At 36.4% G+C, this 20,676-nt stretch overlaps 1 pseudogene; it reads right to left on the bottom strand.

Annotated features, from left to right (window-relative positions):
• Positions 1-9,932: 9,932 nt before the first annotated feature.
• Positions 9,933-10,865, bottom strand: LOC127688738 (olfactory receptor 143-like; annotated as a pseudogene).
• Positions 10,866-20,676: the final 9,811 nt, after the last annotated feature.

The following is a 20,676-nucleotide window of genomic DNA, read 5'->3' as shown; positions in this document are numbered from 1 at the left end:
ACTGCCTGTCAGTTTGGGGATTTAGTGAGCAATTTCTTGTCATGGCCAGGAATTATCAGTGATGTAGCTGTACATGTGTCTCTCATATTCCTGTCAGTGTCCCATCATCTACACTCCAGTGAGCAATCCCAACAAATACATTGGTTTACCAGCTTGACTTGGGTTCACTTGTTTCTTTGATCTGTTGTTGATATCCTAATTAGAATAATGAAATGTATATACTTGTGTCCCCAGAAAAAGTCTTATCATGTATATGAAAAATTTTGTGTTTTGAACTGATTCTGGTAATATGAAGACACACAAAATGATATATTGCACAATACAATTAACTGCTTTGTGTGTGTCAGTCTAAGTCATTTTTCTCTATAAATAAATATGTCACATGAGACAGGCTACATGAATGCACATTTAACTAAGAGAACATGACTCATTGGAAAATCCTTTACAATCTCTGCAGTCTTACCATCCTAGAAAAAGGATGCTGTAAAAACATTTGCATTTTTAAAATGAATTCTAAATATTTTTATTTTCTCTATATTAAGGCACCATCACTGAGTCTGTTTATTGACAGAAACACAACTTCTAAAATGATTATGAAACAACTCTGCATAAGGTCTGCCTGTTTTTTTTCCTATCATCTGCCTTTGTATTTCCTCAGCTATACACAATGAGTATGATCCTAGTTTCTGAATCATAGGCTGTGTGCTCTTAAAAGTGTTATATAACTACTTCTTTGTCTAGTTACTTATAGAAATAACAATATAGATATCCATATTACTCTTGGACATGAAAATCAATCTCAAACAAAAGTATGTTTACAATTTAATCCAAACACTTAAGCACAGCTGTGGCTTGTTTTATATAGGAAGCAAATGCATTGTTCTTACAAAACTGTATCGATCATACATAAAGTACAGAGGAAATAAATTGCCCTGTCTTCTTTTGCCAGGAATTTAAGTACATTATTTACATAACAATCATAGACCTAAGGATAAATGAGAAGAAGTCTGAATAAAGTAAAGAATTTCATTATAAATGTGATATTATAAGTCTTGAATAACAATCTATTCTAAAGAACAGAAAACAATCTTGAAAATTTGGTAACTATATTATATCTACACTTAGTCTTCTTTTTTTGTTTTTTTGTTTTTTTTGTTTTTGCTTTTGTTTTTTTTGTTTTTTTTTTGTTTTTTGTTTGTTTGTTTGTTTGTTTCTTTTTGAGACAGAGTTTTTCTGTGTAGCCCTGGCTGACCTGGAACTCACTCTGTAGTCCAGGCTGGCCTCAAACTCTGAAATCCACCTGCCTCTTCCTTCCAAGTGCTGGGATTAAAGGTGTGTGCCACCACCGCCCTGCCACTTTGTCTTCTTTTATCTCATCTAAGTAACTTAGTTAATGAAACTCCCTGTTGTCTCTGGAAAAAACAAGCAAAAAAAAAAAAAGCAAAATTGTCAAAGAAAAGCAAGAAACAAAAAAAAAAGAAGGAAGGAAGGAAGGAAGGAAGGAAGGAAGGAAGGAAGGAAGGAAGGAAGGAAGGAAGGGAGAAAGAAAAAAGACATAAAGATCATGTTCACAAATTACTGCAGGAAATCCAAAGGAGAGGGAGATGCCACACATGTAGTGGTTGATAATATTCCATTTATAAAAACTGAGCCTAATTATAAATCCTGTGTGAATCATGGCCCAAGTAAAACCTATCATGTAACACGCAGAAACCAGCAGACAGCAGATATTGGGGAACATGACAGTGCTGTACTGGAGGGAAGGACAGATGGCCACAGACTGTGATCATAAGCCATGGATGTCAGCACATAACAATCAGAGTTTACAAAAAAACAGAAGGAAAACATTTGACTCATTCATCCTTCATAGGAGATGGTGTTCTCTCTTAAATCAAACTCATCAGCATTTTGGGGTTATGTGCAAATAAAAACAAAAATGAATGCAGGACACATTGAAGATGAAAAACTACATTGCAGTTGGAAGATGTGAATTTAGGCAAATGAGATTCATTAATCTCTGTTTTCCCACCATAGTGACTGTGTAGTTTAACAGGATCAAAATAAGGTGCAGGCAAAACTCCACTGTCTCTGAATATTACTTCCATTGGTTTTCCTAGGCTTTGCTAAGAATGAGTGCATAGGAGTGAGGTGTACCTAACACACAGTGGTTTGAAGAGAAAGTGAAAAAGTAAGGATCATTTACTGTTCAACTTGATTTTCTAGAGCCTTATCTACTATCAAAACTCATGATGTCTCCTCCTCGCTGTCCAGAGATGGTTTAAGGTAACCATAATGAAGCAGGTTATAATTACTAGCATGACTATTCCTCTTGCTTGCTAGGAGTAGGATAATAGGAAGGAACATGTTCTGTACTTGAGAATTCCACCAGATATTTATTTTCTCATAAACAAAAGAAAATAAGTATCTCTAGACTCTCTGAAACATCACTTGAGTTAAATGAAAATTGTACCTTAAGATCCGGATTTTTGAAAAAAAAATTCATTGGCAGTCCAGGAAATTATTCTCTTTGCTATGGGACTTCTTCGGATGCTGGGTGAACCCTCAAGAGATGTCACTGAGCTTGTGTTTGCATCCAGTGTGATAACTAGTGTTGAGTATTTAGAAATGATAGAATTTCTCAGGAGGAATACCCGAGCCTCCAGACAGATTTGTGACTGGTCTCCTTTCTTATTCTACTCACTATCCTTATAATAACTCTGAAATAAATGTCCAGGGACATGCCATCTTGACATTTGAAATTTTCCAATGATTACAGTAATAAACAGAGAGCATTGAGTAAAATCATACAAAAATTTACTACAAGAATTGCAAGTCTATAGAAATTTAAATACTGATTTCCATCTTGTAACCACAAAACTGCAGACTTCTTTGATCCCTTTTTATGTATAGTGGTAAAACATGCTAATAAAAATGATTTGGTTTTATACCAGTGTAGAAATTTTTCCCTAGCGTAGAAATCTGTGGTTCAATTTTAGGATTGCAAAAAACACTTATATAGTTAAATAAAAGAGCTATCTTGTATGCATTCCTCCGTTGAAGGACACCTGGGTTCTTTCCAGTCTCCGGTTACTACAAATAGGGTTGCTATGAACATAGTTGAGCATGTGTCCTTATTGCATGCTGAAGAATCCTCTGGATATATGCCCAGGAGTGGTATAACCGGGTCCTCAGGAAGTGTCATGCCGAGTTTTCTGAGGAACCGCCAGACAGATTTCCAAAGTGGTTGCACCATCTTGCAATCCCACCAGCAATGGAGGAGTGTTCCTCTTTCTCCACATCCTCGCCAACACCTGCTGTCTCCTTAGTTTTTGACCTTAGCCATTCTGACTGGTGTGAGGTGAAATCTCAGGGTTTTTTTGATTTGCATTTCCCTAATGATTAATGATGTTGAACTTTTCTTAAGGTGTTTCTCAGCTCTCCTAAGTTCTTCATGTGAAAATTCTGTTTAGCTCTGTACCCCATTTTTAATGGGGTTATTTGGTTCTCTGGGTTCTACCTTCTTGAGTTCTTTGAATATATTAGATAATTGCCCTCTGTCAGATTTAGGGTTGGTGAAGATCCTTTCCCAATCTGTTGGTTGACATTTTGTCCTTCGCCTTACAGAAACTTTGTAGTTTTATGAGGTCCCATTTGTCAATTCTTGATCTTAGAGTGTAAACTATTGGTGTTCTATTCAGGAACTTTTCCCCTGTGCCCATGTCCTCAAGGGTTTTCCCCAGTTTCTTTTCTATTAGTTTCAGTGTGTCAGATTTTATGTGGAAGTCCCTGATCCATTTGGGGTTGATCATAGTATAAGGAGATAAGAATGGATCGATTCACATTTTTCTGCATGCAGACCTCCAATTGAACTAGCACCATTTGTTGAAAAGACTTTTCCACTGGATGCTTTCAGCTCCTTTGTCAAAGATCAAGTGACCATATGTGTGTGGGTCCATTTCTGGGTCTTCAATCCTATTCCATTGATCAGCTTGCCTGACATTGTACCAATACCATGCAGTTTTTATCACTATTGCTCCGTATTAAACAAAAAATGTGGTATATTTACACATGGAGAACTATTCAGCCATTAGAAACAATGAATTCATGAAATTCTTAGACAAATGGATGGAGCTGGAGAACATCATACTAAGTGAGGTAACCCAGTCTCAAAAGATCAATCATGGTATACACTCACTGATAAGTGGATATTAGCCTAGAAACTTTGAATACCCAAGACATAATCCACATATTAAATGATGTCCAAAAGGGATGGAGGAGTGGCTCCTGGTTCTGGAAAGACTCAGTGCAAGAGTATAGGGGAATTGCAGAACAGGGAAGCGGGAAGGGGTAGATGGAGGAACAGGGGGAGGGAAGAGGGCTTATGGGACTTGTGGGGACCCAGAAAAGGGCAAATCATTTGAAATGTAAATTAAAAATATATCAATAAAAAAGAGGATATTAACTAGAAAAAAAAGAGCTATCTTGCTTGTAATTAAATGAAATGAATAACCAATGTATTAGAACCATCATATATGATATTGGCTGATAAATGCTAGCTACCCTTTATAATACATTCTTATTCAGATAAACTGTTTCTCAGATTTGTACTATTGGCATTTGTAGTAGGTAACTTGTGGCTCCTTAGAATGGAATGGAGAAGAAACAGTATCTATAAACTCTGCCCGCTCTATGTTAATATCAACTCACTTCATTACATACACCAGCTGACACACTAAAGGATTTCTGTAACTATTTTAAGACATTCTATGAGTATTACTGTGGCAGAGAAACTCAGGTGATAAAGCAAGGTGCATTGTTAGGGTGAGTACTTTGAAAGTAAGAACTTATAAGAGTACATTTAAATACAATTCTTAGAAAAATTATGAAGCTGTTATTTCCTCAGTGTTCTTAAAACAAATGGTTAATGCTTTTTATAATTATACTTTGCATGGTTTCTGAGCTATCTATCAATGGATGAACTTACTATGTACTACTTTTGTTGGTGAGATGATAAGTTCTCTACTCATTCTTAATTCATACCTAAAACATGAGATTTTATATTTTATATAAGTGATATTATGAAGTAAATTATTTGTGTCATATAAATGTGCTCTATTTATATAAAGCAATTTAACTAGTTTTATATGAATTTGACATGCACTTTGTACTTGGGTTCTGGAGATGAAAATTGAAACTGGACTATGTGTCTAGCTCTGATTTACTTATTAATTTTAAATTTTTATATATTTTGTAGTATATTGACTCAGTTTCTTTTTTAAATATATATAGATTACAATTTTACTACCCTGTACTCCACTCAGTTCCTCCCATCACTTCTAATCCTGACCCTCACATCTAGACCCACTCCCTTTTTGTCTCTTATTATAGACAAATATGCTTTTAAAAAACAAAAGCCAGTGTACATGAGGTCAAACAAACAAAGAACCTACTACATCAAAATCATAAAATGTAAACTGACAAAAGAAAAAGAGGCCCAAGAAGGGTAAGAGATCCACTAAGTTACACATGCAGGGGTACCATAAAAATACTGAACTGAGTGCTAGAATATATATGCACGGAACTGGAGGCAAACCAGTGTTGTCCCTGTGCTTGCTACTTTGTTCTGTGATATCTGTGAACTTTGCTCAATAAACTTAGAAAAACTTGTTCTTCTTTCGTCCTCCATTCTGTCTGGCTCTTACACTTTTTCTGGCTCTTTGTCTGAGGATATTTCTGATACATAAGTGAGGAGATTTTATGGAGATGTCCAGTTTATAACTCTGCTTTCTGATACTCTTACTCTATGTGTAATGTGTCTCTGAATTTGTTCCCAACTGCTGTAGTAGAAAGCTTTTTTGATGACAACTAATAATATTAATAACATTATGAGTCACTTTTAGTTACTATTATTTTTAGACTAGTATTATTTGCATTATCCCTGGTTTTAAGAGCTCTGTAATCCCTGGTTCGTGTTCACAGAGATATTATTAGCTATGACTTCTATTCAATGAGGTGCCCTTGAATCAAACAAGATTGTTTGGATATTCTCTCTAGCTTTGTATTACCATTGCATAGCATATTTTTAGGTATGAGAGATTATAGATTAAAGGGTTTGTGACTTGGTTGGTGATTACATTTTCTTTTGGTAGCCTTCAAAGAAAGTCATATCCACACCAAGGATGTTAGAGAGTAGGGATAAAGGTTCCATGTGGGAACAAGCTCTTCCTCTACTGTGTGTTAGGTACACCTCACTCCTATGCACTCATTCCTAGCAAAGCCTAGGAAAACCAATGGAAGTAATATTCAGAGACAGTGGAGTTTTGCCTGCACCTTATTTTGATCCTGTTAAACTACACAGTCACTATGGTGGGAAAACAGAGATTAATGAATCTCATTTGCCTAAATTCACATCTTCCAACTGCAATGTAGTTTTTCATCTTCAATGTGTCCTGCATTCATTTTTGTTTTTATTTGCGCATAACCCCAAAATGCTGATGAGTTTGATTTAAGAGCAGAACACCATCTCCTATGAAGGATGAATGAGTCAAATGTTTTCCTTAAGGTACTGGAAAGAATTGTTTAACATCTTTAATAGTGAGGGAAATGCAAATCCAAACAACCTTTAGACTATACTTCCTATCAGTCAGAATAGCTAAGATCAATAATTCATGGGACAACAGATGCTGCAGAGGATTTGGAGAAAGAGGAACAATCCTCCATTGCTGTTGGGATTGCAAGGTGGTAAAACCACTCTGGAAATCAGTTTGCAGTTCCTCAGAAAAGAGGATATAGGACCCAGCTATACCACTACTGGGTATATACCCAGAAGATTCTCCAACATATAATAAGGACATATGCCCTACTATATTCATAGCAGCCTTATTTATAAAAGCCAGAAACTGGAAAAAACCAGAAATCGTTCAACAGAGGAATGAATAGAGAAGATGTGGTACATTTACCCAATTGAGTACTACTCAGCTATTGAAAATAATGAATTCATGAAATTCTTAGGCAAATGGTTTGATCTGGAAAATATCATCCTAAATGAAGTAACCCAATCACAAAAGAATACACATGGAATGCAATCTCTGATAAGTGGATATTAATTAGCCCAGAAGCTCTGAATACAGAAGGCACAAATCGCATAACAAATGACTCCCATGAAGAAGTATGGAGAGGGTCCTGATCCTGAAAAGGATTGATCTAGCCTTGGAGGGGAATATAAGGAGAGAGAAAAAGGAGGGTGGTGATTGGAAAATGGGTGGAGAGAAGAAGGTTTATGGGATATATGGGGAGGGGAGATCTGGGAAAGGGGAAATCATTTGGAATGTAAACAAAGAATATAGAAAATAAAAATATTAAAATAAAAAATAAATACATTTAGGATATAATTGAAAAAAAAAGATTCATGATGGAAGAACTTTGAAAGAGTTCAGCCAGTTCTGTGATGACTCTCTTTCTATACCTCCATTTCCTCATAGAATTCAGTGTTGAAAACCTGAGATTCTAGAGGCCTGCCTTTATTCTCTCACACCATCAACTGTGTACACTTAAGTCATTTTTTTAACAATTTTCACATCCAAAGTTCTGGAAAAAAATTAAATTTAACAGTATATTTTAAAATGTGACATGTGGAATGATATTTCAGGTATTTTTAATCAAAAGAAAAAATGTGAAAAACAAAGCTTAATATTAAAAGAAAAATTGTTGATTGCTCCTTTTTGAGATATAAATACATGTACACGAGTATAGCCTTAATGTATTTACTAATATGTTGACATATACTTATTGATAACAAACATACCTAAAATGTACCTAAAATACATATATATTTGATCAATGGTATATAATCTCAGCTGTGGATTATTTTTAGCATTAGAAAATTCTAGTCATATAATAAGGAAAACAGCAATTTTGGCATTATATGTAATATTCTGTTCAATAAGCAGAAACTTTTAAAAAATAACCACATACATAATCTACAGATGAATCTAATGATAATTATATTTAGATTATTTGAATTGTCAGCACAGAAGTATCTGATGGATTTGAAGAAAGTCATGGGCAGTAAGGTAATTAAAATCTATCTTCAAATATCTGGAAAAATTAAATATTATTTCAAAAAATAGGTAGCATCATTAAAGGCACATGGCTTAAAACCCCAAATAAGAAGTAACTTTACAAGACTCTGAATTTTTTTTTACAAGAATCTGAAAATGATTGATGACTTTATACTCTAAAGTTTTTATATTCTATCTTCACTTTTAATGTGAATAAAAATAATTAATACCCCCAAACAGGAAATGGATTTATAGGCCTCTATAAGGAAATCAAAACAATGATGAATTTATTTAGAAAAATGGTCAATTCCCTTACACTTTTTTGGATAGATATTATATATTAGAAAAAAATTGATAGTATTAGGTTAAGATAATGAAATAGCAACTCTAGGACATTTCTTTAAATTCTGAAGAGCACAGTGTCAAAAGCAATAGGACCTTGCTGATAAATATTTAGAGTCAACTAAGGGCCATAGGAATACCACAAATTACTGGGATTCTTTTCAACCATTTTGAACAACAACTCAAAAGAATGCTTCCCAAAACTGGAACTGAACTTTCTTGTGGAGGACTATCTCTCAGAGTATCAAAATGTTTAATATAAACTGACAAGGTATAAAACACTCAATAGTCCTATCTAGCTGCAAATCCTTGAATAGCAATGACCATTATAGCAAGGTATCCCTAAGGGTGCAATAATGACACCAGCCAATAGCTGTCAAATGCTCATAAGTCATGAGGGAATTGATGTCTGATACTCTAAACCTACCCAAACAACTAGTTGATTAAGCCAAGGACCCAAGAGGACAGCCTACTACTGTGATTTTCCTAAACTAGTATATTTTCTCTCTATATTCATGATACATTTTTATACCCACAGGTACTGACCATCATTAAAGACATTTCTTTTTGAAGCAGATAGAGACCATTATACAAACCCAAAGCTGAGCAATATGTAAAGAAAGACTGCATTTGAGTTTTCCATCTCCAATGAATATATAATCACCCTAATTACTATACCAAAGGCTCACAGGACATTAGAGGTAAAGAATGAAAAGATTTCAAGACACAGAAACCAGATGTTTGCTTTGAGATAATATCTTCTTTATAGAACAGGGAGTTATACACAGGAAATCTCAAGGAGATGGCTGCTTAAAAAAGACTTGCACAAATAAAACAATTCCAACATTTAACACACCAAAAAGGATAGATTAAATTTCTCAAGCTACAGACAATGAATAGCTGCTGAGTATAATAGAACTCTGTCTTCTTCTGAGATGATTTTGTCCATAGGCTATTTGAATTCTAACAGTCAGCTATAAAAATATATAAATATAAGTAACCCTAAATAAAAATAAATGGCTCTATTTGCACAAATACATGCAAATATACTTTGTTGTACAGTGTATATGTTAAATAAATTATAGCTCATAAATTTGAGAGAGACATGGGGAACATGTTAGGAGTTGGAGGGGAACAATTAGATAAAAATTACACACACACATATTTTATATACATATATGTATATAAATGATTTTATATACATGATTATATATAAGTGATATATATGCATATCATGACTGTCTCTAAATAAGTACTTGAAAATGTGTAGAAAACTACCCCACAAAGTCTCTATATGTAAAGTGGAGCCACAGTCACATAAAAGCTGTGCAGAGAGAGGGAAAATTGTTACTTCATTTTGTGAAGAAAGAGAAAAAGATAATAATGAGAAAATTTTCATATCCTACTGTAATCATATTCAAGAAATGAAAAGAAGGAAAGTGCACCATAGGAGAAGTGGAAAGCGAAGAGAAGTGGCAGGAAGGAGAAAAATTAGAGATATGGTATATAGCTACAACACAAACACTTCCCTTAGAGTGTGACTCTCTTTAGTGTTCTATTCAAAGCAAGTTTGACATCCTTGTTCCAGAGGCTGTAAAAGAAGGGATTAAACAAAGGCAGCAAAAAACGTGTAAACAAACTATTGAAAAAATTTCCTCGGAACCACATATTCTACAGATGATGGTTTGATATGGGCAAGCAAACAAAATCCATAAAACATGGCAACAGTTATAATGTGAGAACCACATGAGCTCAGAGCTTCAGGCCAACTCTCAGATGATGACAAATTGATAACATTGAGAAGATTCAAAGCATATGATGATACAATAATGAGGCTAGATATAACAACAACAGCCACAGAAACAGAACTCATAAGTTCATTGGCATGGCTGCTACTACAGCAGGACTCAAGGAGTGGTAAGTATCACACATGTAGTAGTTGATGAGTTTGAAACCACAAAACATCAGCTGAATTATACATCCTGTGTGGATAATAGCAGAAGAGACACCCATTAAATGTTCAGCAAGCATTAGCAGGGAACAAACTCTGGGAGACATGACTACTGTGTATAGCAGAGGCCTATAGATGGACACATATCTACTATAGACCATAGCTGTCATCACACAGCACTCAGTTACCAAATAGACAGAAAGAAATAGCTGAGTCATGCATCCTGTGAAGCCGATGGTGTTGTGTTCTAAGACAAATCCCATCAGCATGTTAGGAGTAAAACAAATGAATAAAAGAAGTCAATGAAGGTTAAATTAAGGATAAAATGTACATTGGTGTGTGCAGATTTGAATTCAGAGAGATGAGAGCCATTAACTTCAAGTTTCCCATCTCAGTGATTGTGTAGTTCACCAAGAATAGGACAAACAAGGGCTACCAGAAATCAGGCCTTTGTCAGTTCCATAAGAATGAATTCAGACTATAGAGTTATTTTCCATAGTCATTGGCTTCATGTGTTGCATCTGTAGAAACACAAACAAAACCAGGTCACTTTAGCAAGGAAACCTGCATCTTAAACCCGGAGAGAGAACTGAAGTTCAGTCTTTCCAAGCTCAGTGTTGTCTAGAGAAATGCAGCAAGGCATCCAAAGAAGATGACAACCTCTATTTCTCTAGTCCCCACACACAATGAGTGACTGTCCTGACATAATGCTGAGAGAAATGTTGCTGAACATTTTCCCATTATTTAGCTTCTACTCATGACTGGAACTACAAGAATTCATCTGCTTTATTTTTGTCCAATTCCATGAATTATACTGCTTTGTATTTGAAAGGAAAATTATCAAGCCATGCTTGGGTGATTTAAGACTTGCTTTTTTATCCTGGTTGCTTTACTGCTGTTGAAGTACAAGACCACTTTCTTCCCAGTTTCTTAAATATTCTAGTGTCCCATGCTCCACTATGTTCATAGCAGCCCTGTTTATAATAGCCAGAGCTGGAAAGAACCCAGATATCCTTCAACAGAGGAATGAATACAGAAAATGTGGTATATTTACACTATGGAATACTATTCAGCTATTAATAATGATAATAATGAATTCATGAAATCCTTAGACAATTGAATGGAACTAGAAAATATACTTTGTGAGGTAATGGAATCCTAAAAGAACACACATGGTATGCACTTATCAGTGGATATTAGTCCTAAGGCTCTGCAAGACACAATTCACAAATAACATGAAGCTCAAGAAGAAAGAGAAAAAGTGTGGGTGATTTGGTTCTCTTGAGAAGGGGAACAAAATTCTCACAGGAGCAAATATGTAGCTTAAGTATAGAGAAGAAAATGAAAGAAAAGCCATCCAGAGACTGTGCCACCTGGGGATTCATCCCATATATAGTCACCAAACCCTGACATTATGGTGGATGCCAAGAAATGTTTGCTGAAAGGAGCCTTATATGGCTGTCTCCTGAATGGCCCTGCCAGAGCCTTACCAATACAGAGGCAGATGCTCACATCCAATCATTGGACTGAGCATGGGGTTGCCAACACAGGAGTTAGAGAAAGGACTAAAGGACATGAATGAATTTGCAACCTCATAGGAAGAACAACAATATCTGCCCACCAGACACCCCAGAGCTCTCAGGGACAAAGCCATCAACTCAGTGGTGCATATGGCTCTAGCTGCATATGTATCAGAGAATTGCCCTGTCAAGCATCAAGGGGAGGAGAGGTCCTTGGTCCTATGAAGACTCAATGTATGGCCCCTTGTAGGGGACTCTAGGGCATGGATGTTGGAGGGCTTGGGTGGAACAACCTCATAGAAGTAGGGGAAGAGAGGATTGGATAAGGGTTACCTGGGGTGGGGGGCAGAAACTGGGGAAAGGGATAACATTTGAAGTATAAATAAGGAATATATCCAATAAAAATTTTATAGAAGATTCCGGTGTCTTACCATAAATGTATTAATATCCATCAGAACAGATTCATCACCGGCCTTGAGAAAACCAAACACTTGGGGAAATGACATGATTTCTGTTTGAAAATGTATCTCAAATGTTCTCCTTACCTACATGATGGCATAACAAATGAACCTGCATGATGCTGCAAACATCTCCTCATTCAGTTTCCAATTTCTCTGATGGGCCAGCATAGAAATTTTTTGTCATTTTTATGACTTCCTGACAGTTTGCATTACCGTTTGCTGGTAGATTCTATTGAGCCTATTTACCAGAGATGCTATAAACCTAACATTAAATCATTGCGAATTTTAAGTTCTACGCAATCTCTAATTTCCCTCCTGTAGTACGTAGTTCCCAGGGCAGAATTCATGATGTCCTTTGGAAATTTTTCTACTATGTAAGAACAAATCTAAAAGAGGAAAATCCAAAGATAGAGTAACTTGCCATTTCTGAGGATTTCCTACACTGCTCTGGGATTTTGTTAATAAATATGCAATTCTTTAACTTTCACCAGACATTTTGTAGAGAGTAGATTAAAGAATAAAGAAGGAACTTTAAAAGCTTCTAAGTTAAACCAAAGTTGTGAGCTTTCTTATTGTATGAGCCAAGAAATAACATAATATTCCTGAGTTTTATTTATATTTATAGTTGTCTATTTCTATGTGTATATATGAAATAAGGCTCATAAAATGTATTCTGGCATGCATGTCAGTGGTCCCCTATGTTTCAACACAATGGATCTAATTGTATGCTAATGAAAGGAAGTCCTTTTCAAGAAATGCTATTGGGAAAACTCATTATCTACAGACAGAAGATGTAACTTAGATTCCCATCTTTTATTTTTTACAAAAGTCAATTAAAAACTTACCAAAGTTCTTTAAATAATACATAAATGTTTGAAAATTTTAGAGAAATATAGCAGAAATATGCTTTAGTATCAGACAATCTTGTTTTGAATAAGACTGCACTAGCAAATATATTGAAAACAAATCATCTAAAAATTATGATGGCTAATAAATATATGAAATATCATTCACTACTCTAGCCATCAGGAAAATAGCAAATCAAGAATACATTAAATAGTACATGGGTTTAATCCTATAATCCTTGCATAGGAGGAAGGAGCTTGGATTTTTATATTTTGTGACACCATTGATTACAGAGTAACTGCCCATGGAAGTTGCAGGAAGATAAAATAAAAACAATACCAACCACAACCACCACAATAGAATAAACACACACACACACACCATACACACACACACATACACTCCTATTGGGATTGTCTCCTCCTCCATTCTAAATGACTGTAAGCAAGAAAAATAATAACTGGCTAGGATGTCAAGAGAAAGCAACCCTTACGAAATCTGTGGAAATGTGAAGTAGTTCAGGCTCTATGGACATGATTGTGGAGGCTTCTTCAGAAGAGCTTAAATGAGATCCATCATGTGATTCTCTTCAGTCATCACTGTCATCCAGTAGGTATACCTGTACATCTACCTTCATTGTTAATTTTTTTCTAGATAACCTACAGAACCAGTATAGAAATATAGAATGGAATTAATTAGTGGATAAAGTAAATATATTGTGGATTCATGACAGAGTGTTATTATGAACTATGTTCTAGAAAGTGAAGAAACAGCATGGAATTTCAGATCAAGTCAAGAGAAATGTTGCATTCAGAGAGATACCATGTATTTTGTCCTATACAGAGTGGTTGTACCAATTTGCAACCCCACCAGCAGTGGAGGAGTGTTCCTCTTTCTCCACACTCTCTCCAACACCTGCTATCTCCTGAATTTTTAATCTTAGCCATTCTGACTGGTGTAAGGTGAAATCTCAGGGTTGTTTTGATTTGCATTTCCCTAACGATTAATGAAGTTGAGCATTTTTTTTTAAGATGCTTCTCCACCATCCGAAGTTCTTCAGGTGAGAATTCTTTGTTTAACTCTGTACCCCATTTTTAATAGGGTTGTTTTGTTCTCTGGAGTCTAACTTCTTGAGTTCTTTTACATATTGGATGTTCGCCCTCTATCTGATGTAGGATTGGTGAAGATCTTTTCCCAATTTGTTGGCTGCCGATTTGTCCTTTTGATGGTGTCCTTTGCCTTACAGAAACTTTGTAATTTTATGAGGTCCCATTTGTCAATTCTTGATCTTAGAGCATATGCTATTGGTGTTCTGTTCAGAAACTTTCTCCCTGTACCCATGTCCTCAAGGGTCTTCCCCAGTTTCTTTTCTATTAGCTTCAGAGTGTCTGGCTTTATGTGGAGGTCCTTGATCCATTTGGATTTGAGATTAGTACAAGGAGACAAGGATGGATCAATTCGCATTCTTCTGCATGCTGACCTCCAGTTGAACCAGCACCATTTGTTGAAAAGGCTATCTTTTTTTCCACTGGATGTTTTCTGCTCCTTTGTCGAAGATAAAGTGACCATAGGTGTGTGGGTTCATTTCTGGGTCTTCAATCTTATTCCATTGATCCTCCTGCCTGTCACTGTACAAATACCATGCAGTTTTTAATACTATTGCTCAGTAATACTACTTGAGGTCAGGGATACTGATTCCCCCAGAATTTCTTTTGTTGTTGAGAATAGTTTTAGCTATCCTGGGTTTTTTTTTTTTTTTTTTTTTTTTTTTTTTTTGATTCCAGATGAATTTGAGAATTGCTCTTTCTAACTCTACGAAGAATTAAGTTGGGATTTTGATGGGTATTGCATTGAATCTGTATATTGCTTTTGGCAAAATGGCCATTTTAACTATATTAATCCTGCCGATCCATGAGCATGGCAGGTTTTTCCATTTTTTTGAGGTCTTCCTCTATTTCCTTCTTGAGAGTCTTGAAGTTCTTGTCATATAGATCTTTCACATGTTTGGTAAGAGTCACCCCAAGGTACTTTATACTGTTTGTGGCTATTGTGAAGGGTGTCATTTCCAAAATTTCTTTCTCAGCCTGCTTATCCTTTGAGTATAGGAAGGCTACTGATTTGCTTGAGTTGATTTTATAACCTGCCACTTTGCTGAAGTTGTTTATCAGCTGTAGGAGTTCTCTAATGGAGTTTTTTGGGTCACTTAGGTAGACTATCATATCATCTGCAAATAATGATAGTTTGACTTCTTCCTTTCCAATTTGTATCCCTTCAACCTCCCTTGTTGTCTAATTGCCCAAGCTAGTACTTTAAGTACAATATTGAAAAGATAAGGAGAAAGTGGGCAGCCCTGTCTAGTCCCTGATTTTAGTGGGATTGCTTCAAGTTTCTCTCCATTTAGTTGAATGTTGGCTACCGGTTTGCTGTATATTGCTATCTTTTTTTCCATTGGATGCTTTCAGACCCTTTGTTGAGGATGAAGTGGCCATAGGTGTGTGGGTTCATTTCTGGATCTTCAATCCTGTTCCATTGATCTGCCTGCCTGTCAGTGTACCAATACCATGCAGTTTTTTAACACTGTTGTTCTGTAGTATTGCTTGAGGTCAGGGATACTGATTCCCCCAGAATTTCTTTTGTTGCTGAGAATAGTTTTAGCTATCCTGGGTTTTTTGTTATTCCAGATAAATTTGAGAATTGCTCTTTCTAACTCTGTGAAGAATTGTGTTGGGATTTTGATGGGTATTGCATTGAATCTGTATATTGCTTTTTTTTAAAGTCCATTGTTATTAGAAAATGGGAAGACCAGCAGTCTCAATTAATCTGGACCCCCACAGATCTCTCAAACCCTGTATACAGGCAGCATACATCAGCTGATATGAAGCCCCTAGCACACATACAATAAAGGACTGACCGTTCTGTGTTCATTCAGAGATGATTCACTTAACGCTCAAGAGACTGGAAGCCCCAGGGAGTTTAGAGGTCAGATGAGATGGGAAGTGGGGACATCCTAATAGAGACAGGGGGACGGAAGGTGGTATGAAATGTGGAACATTTGTAGGGTAGACAAGGGTTGGCGGGGTGGGGAATAAAATATAGAGTGCATAAAATAATTAATACAAAATACTTATTAAAAAAGAAAGTAAATTATGAGTCTTCCACTTTGGTGATTGTCATTTAAAAGGTTCTTTCCTGTGTCACTAAATGTTTCATTTGAAGAAAATAATATTCTTCTTTTTTCTGAATTAGGTATTCACATTTTAAATTTTTTTTGAAGAATGGACTTTTATCGGATATTTTATTTATTTACATTACAAATGTTATACCCTTTGGCTATTTCACCCCCAGAAATACCCTATCCCATCGCCCCTCCTCCTGCTTCTATGAGGGTACACCCCCACACACCCACTCTGGACTCTTCACTCTCGCATTCCTCTACACTGGGGCATCGAGCCTTTATAAGACCAAGCAAGGGTCTCTTCTCACACTAATATCAACAAGGCCATCCTCAGATGCATATATGGCTGGAGCCATGGGTGCCTCCACATGTACTCCTTAGTTGGTGGTTTAGTCCCTGGGAGCTCTGGGGCATCTGGTTGGCTGATATTGTTGTTCTTACTGTGGGATTGCCATCACCTTTAGCTCCTTCAGTGATTTCTCTAACTTCTCAATTGGGGACCCTGTGCTCAGTCTAATGGTTGGCTTTAAGCAATCACCTATGTATATGTCAGGTTCTGGAAGAGCCTCTCAGGATACCACTATATCAGGCTCTGGGCAACATGTACTTCTTGACATCCACAATAGTGTCTGCATTTGGTGATTATATATGAGATGGATCTCCATTAATACAGACAGGCAGGAAGATCAATGGAATAAAATTGAAGACCCAGAAGTAACGTTACATTCCTATGGTCACTTGATCATTGACAAAGAACTTAAAACCATCCAGTGGAAAAAAACAGCAGTTTCAACAAATGGTGCTGGGTCAATTGGGGTCAGCATGTAGAAGAATGCAAATTGATCCATTCTTATATTCTTGTACAATCCTTAGGTCCAAGTAGATCCAGGACCACCACATAAAACCAGATACACTGAATCTAATAGAAAAGAAATTGGGGAAGAACCTGGAATGCATGCACACCGGGAAAGTTCCTGAACAGAACACCAATGACTCATGCACTAAGATCAAAAATTGACAAACAGGACTACATAAAATCAAAAAGTTTCTATAAGGCAAAGGACATTGTCAATAGGACAAAACAGCAACCAACCATTTGGGAAAAGATCTTTCCCAATCCTATATCCAATACAGTGCTCATATCCAATATATACAAAGAACTCAAGAAGTTAAACTCTAGACAATCAAATAGCCTTATTAAAAATGGGGTAATGAGCTAAACAATGAATTCTCAACTGTGGAAACTTGAATGCCTGAAAAGCACCTAAACAAATCTTCAACATCCTTATTCATTGGGGGAATTCAAATCAAAACAACCTGGAGTTTCTACCACATACCAGTCAGAATGACTAAGATAAAAAACATGGATGACAACAGATGCTGGCAAGGATGTGGAGAAAGAAGAACACTCCTCAATTTTTGGTGAAATTACAACCACTCTGGATATAATTCTGGTGGTTCCTCAGAAAATTTGACTTAGTACTACCTGAAGAACAAGCTATAACACTCTTGGGCATATTCCTAAAAATGCTCCAACATATAACATGGACACATGCTCCAATATGTTCATAGCACCCTTATTTATAATAGCCAGAAGCTGGAAAGAACACAGATGTCCTTCAACAGAGGAATGGATATAGAAATTGTGGTACATTTACACAATGTATTACTACTCAGCTATTAAAAACAATGAATTCATGAAATTCTTAGGCAAATGGAAGGACTAGAAAATATCCTGAGTGAGGTAAGCAAATCACAAAAGAATACACAGGGTATATATTCACTGATGTGTAAATATTAGCCCCAAAGCTCAGAATATCCAAGATATAATTCTGACCAAGCCCACTCAGTCAGTCAACAGGTTCTCCAGGGCAGGAGTGAAGATTGAAAAAAATGAGTCAATTAGACAAAACTGCAGCATGACACCAGTCAAGTCTGAGACTGAAGTGCAGGTTTTGTAATTCTGAAACCATTTTTTTAACGATTTAATTACGTGCAGGAATTAAGGTCAAAAGTAGTAAAATGAGGAATAAGCAAGACAGTAAACACAAAACTGTCAAGGCAGTAAGCAAAGTCCCACATTACTGCAGTGACAGTTGTTTCCAAGGGTGTTTAAGGAAGACCAAAATACCTGAGCCTACTTCCTTGTCCAAGCCCAGAATCTTGCCTGAAGCTTGCTTCTGCCATAACCTACTTCCTTATTATGCCCTAACATCAGATTCCTGCTTGAAGCCCTTGTCCTTGGTCATTGTCAGGCTACTGCCAGGCAGAACGACACCCCAATAAGGCTCTCCACATAATTCAAAGACCACATGAAACTCAAGAAGAAGGAAGACCAAAGTGTGTGTGCTTTGGTACTTCTTAGAAGGCATAACAAAATACTCATGGGAGCAAATACAGACACAAAATGTAGAGCAGGAACTAAAGGAAAGGTCATGCAGATATTATTTTTGGCTAAAACTAATTACTAGATTAGTCACTAAAGATGGTTTTCATAGAACAGATGTGCTATGGGTTCCCCTTTCAATGTCCTCGAGGAGGCATGAGACCTATCTTTAATAACACATAGATGGAAAGTCCCTGTTTTTAGTGTTGCCAAATTATAGTGATGCTCCAGAGCTGATGACATTAGTTAGGAACTCTCATCTTATACATCTTTCAAAGCCACATAGTGGGCATAGATTAGTGTGATCACTATGATTCCCAGTTCTATAACTTCTCATGGATAAGGCTAAGTGATTGAGTGTAAAATACATTTCCTGGAATATTTCAGCTGTTAATGTAAATTTCATATGACATTCAAGATATCTTCATTGGGTTTCATTATGAAACTTTGTCATAGCCCACTGGGTTGGGAATAATACAAATTGGAATATAAGAATGAATGTTGTACATATGGAATACATTGATTATGGACATCTGCAATTTTTCAGCCATGCTATAAAACAATTTGATAGAACAAAAAGTAAATTACTATAATGACTAGGAACACTGTCAAATCAAAGGATATATGGTCACTAGAGAAAGATAATCAGGAATAGAGACAAACTATTTTGATTCACAACTTAAAAAAAGACAAATAATAACTGTACCATCATCCAATGACATGCTTTTATTTATTATTTATGTAATCTTTGTTTGGACCTGTTCTAACAAGTAATACTTTTTTTCTTAATTTTTTTATTAGATATAATTTATTTACATTTCAAATGATTTCCCCTTTTCTAGCCCCCCCACTCCCCGAAAGTCCCGTAAGCCCCCTTCCCTTCCCCTGTCCTCCCACCCACCCCTTCCCACTTCCCCGTTCTGGTTTTGCTGAATACTGTTTCACTGAGTCTTTCCAGAACCAGGGGCCACTCCTCCTTTCTTCTTGTACCTCATTTGATGTGTGGATTATGTTTTGGGTATTCCAGTTTTCTAGGTTAATATCCACTTATTAGTGAGTGCATACCATGATTCACCTTTTGAGTCTGGGTTACCTCATTGAGTATGATATTCTCTAGCTCCATCCATTTGCCTAAGAATTTCATGAATTCGTTGTTTCTAATGGCTGAATAGTACTCCATTGTGTAGATATACCACATTTTTTGCATCCACTCTTCTGTTGAGGGATACCTGGGTTCTTTCCAACATCTGGCAATTATAAATAGGGCTGCTATGAACATAGTAGAACATGTATCCTTATTACATGGTGGGGAGTCTTCTGGGTATATGCCCAGGAGTGGTATAGCAGGATCTTCTGGAAGTGAGGTGCCCAGTTTTCGGAGGAACCGCCAGACTGATTTCCAGAGTGGTTGTACCAATTTGCAACCCCACCAGCAGTGGAGGAGTGTTCCTCTTTCTCCACACCCTCTCCAACACCTGCTGTCTCCTGAATTTTTAATCTTAGCCATTCTGACTGGTGTAAGATGAAATCTTAGGGTTGTTTTGATTTGCATTTCCCTAATGACTAATGAAGTTGAGCATTTTTTAAGATGCTTCTCCGCCATCCGAATTTCTTCAGGTGAGAATTCTTTGTTTAACTCTGTACCCCATTTTTTAATAGGGTTGTTTGGTTTTCTGGAGTCTAACTTCTTGAGTTCTTTATATATATTGGATATTAGCCCTCTATCTGATGTAGGATTGGTGAAGATCTTTTCCCAATTTGTTGGTTGCCGATTTGTCCTCTTGATGGTGTCCTTTGCCTTACAGAAACTTTGTAATTTTATGAGGTCCCATTTGTCAATTCTTGCTCTTAGAGCATAGGCTATTGGTGTTCTGTTCAGAAACTTTCTCCCTGTACCGATGTCCTCAAGGGTCTTCCCCAGTTTCTTTTCTATTA

This window comes from Apodemus sylvaticus, chromosome 7, assembly GCF_947179515.1.
Source record: "Apodemus sylvaticus chromosome 7, mApoSyl1.1, whole genome shotgun sequence".
Classification (NCBI taxonomy): domain Eukaryota; kingdom Metazoa; phylum Chordata; class Mammalia; order Rodentia; family Muridae; genus Apodemus; species Apodemus sylvaticus.
The sequence above is the reverse complement of the archived record's forward strand: the minus strand, read 5'-3'. Positions and strand labels throughout refer to the sequence as shown.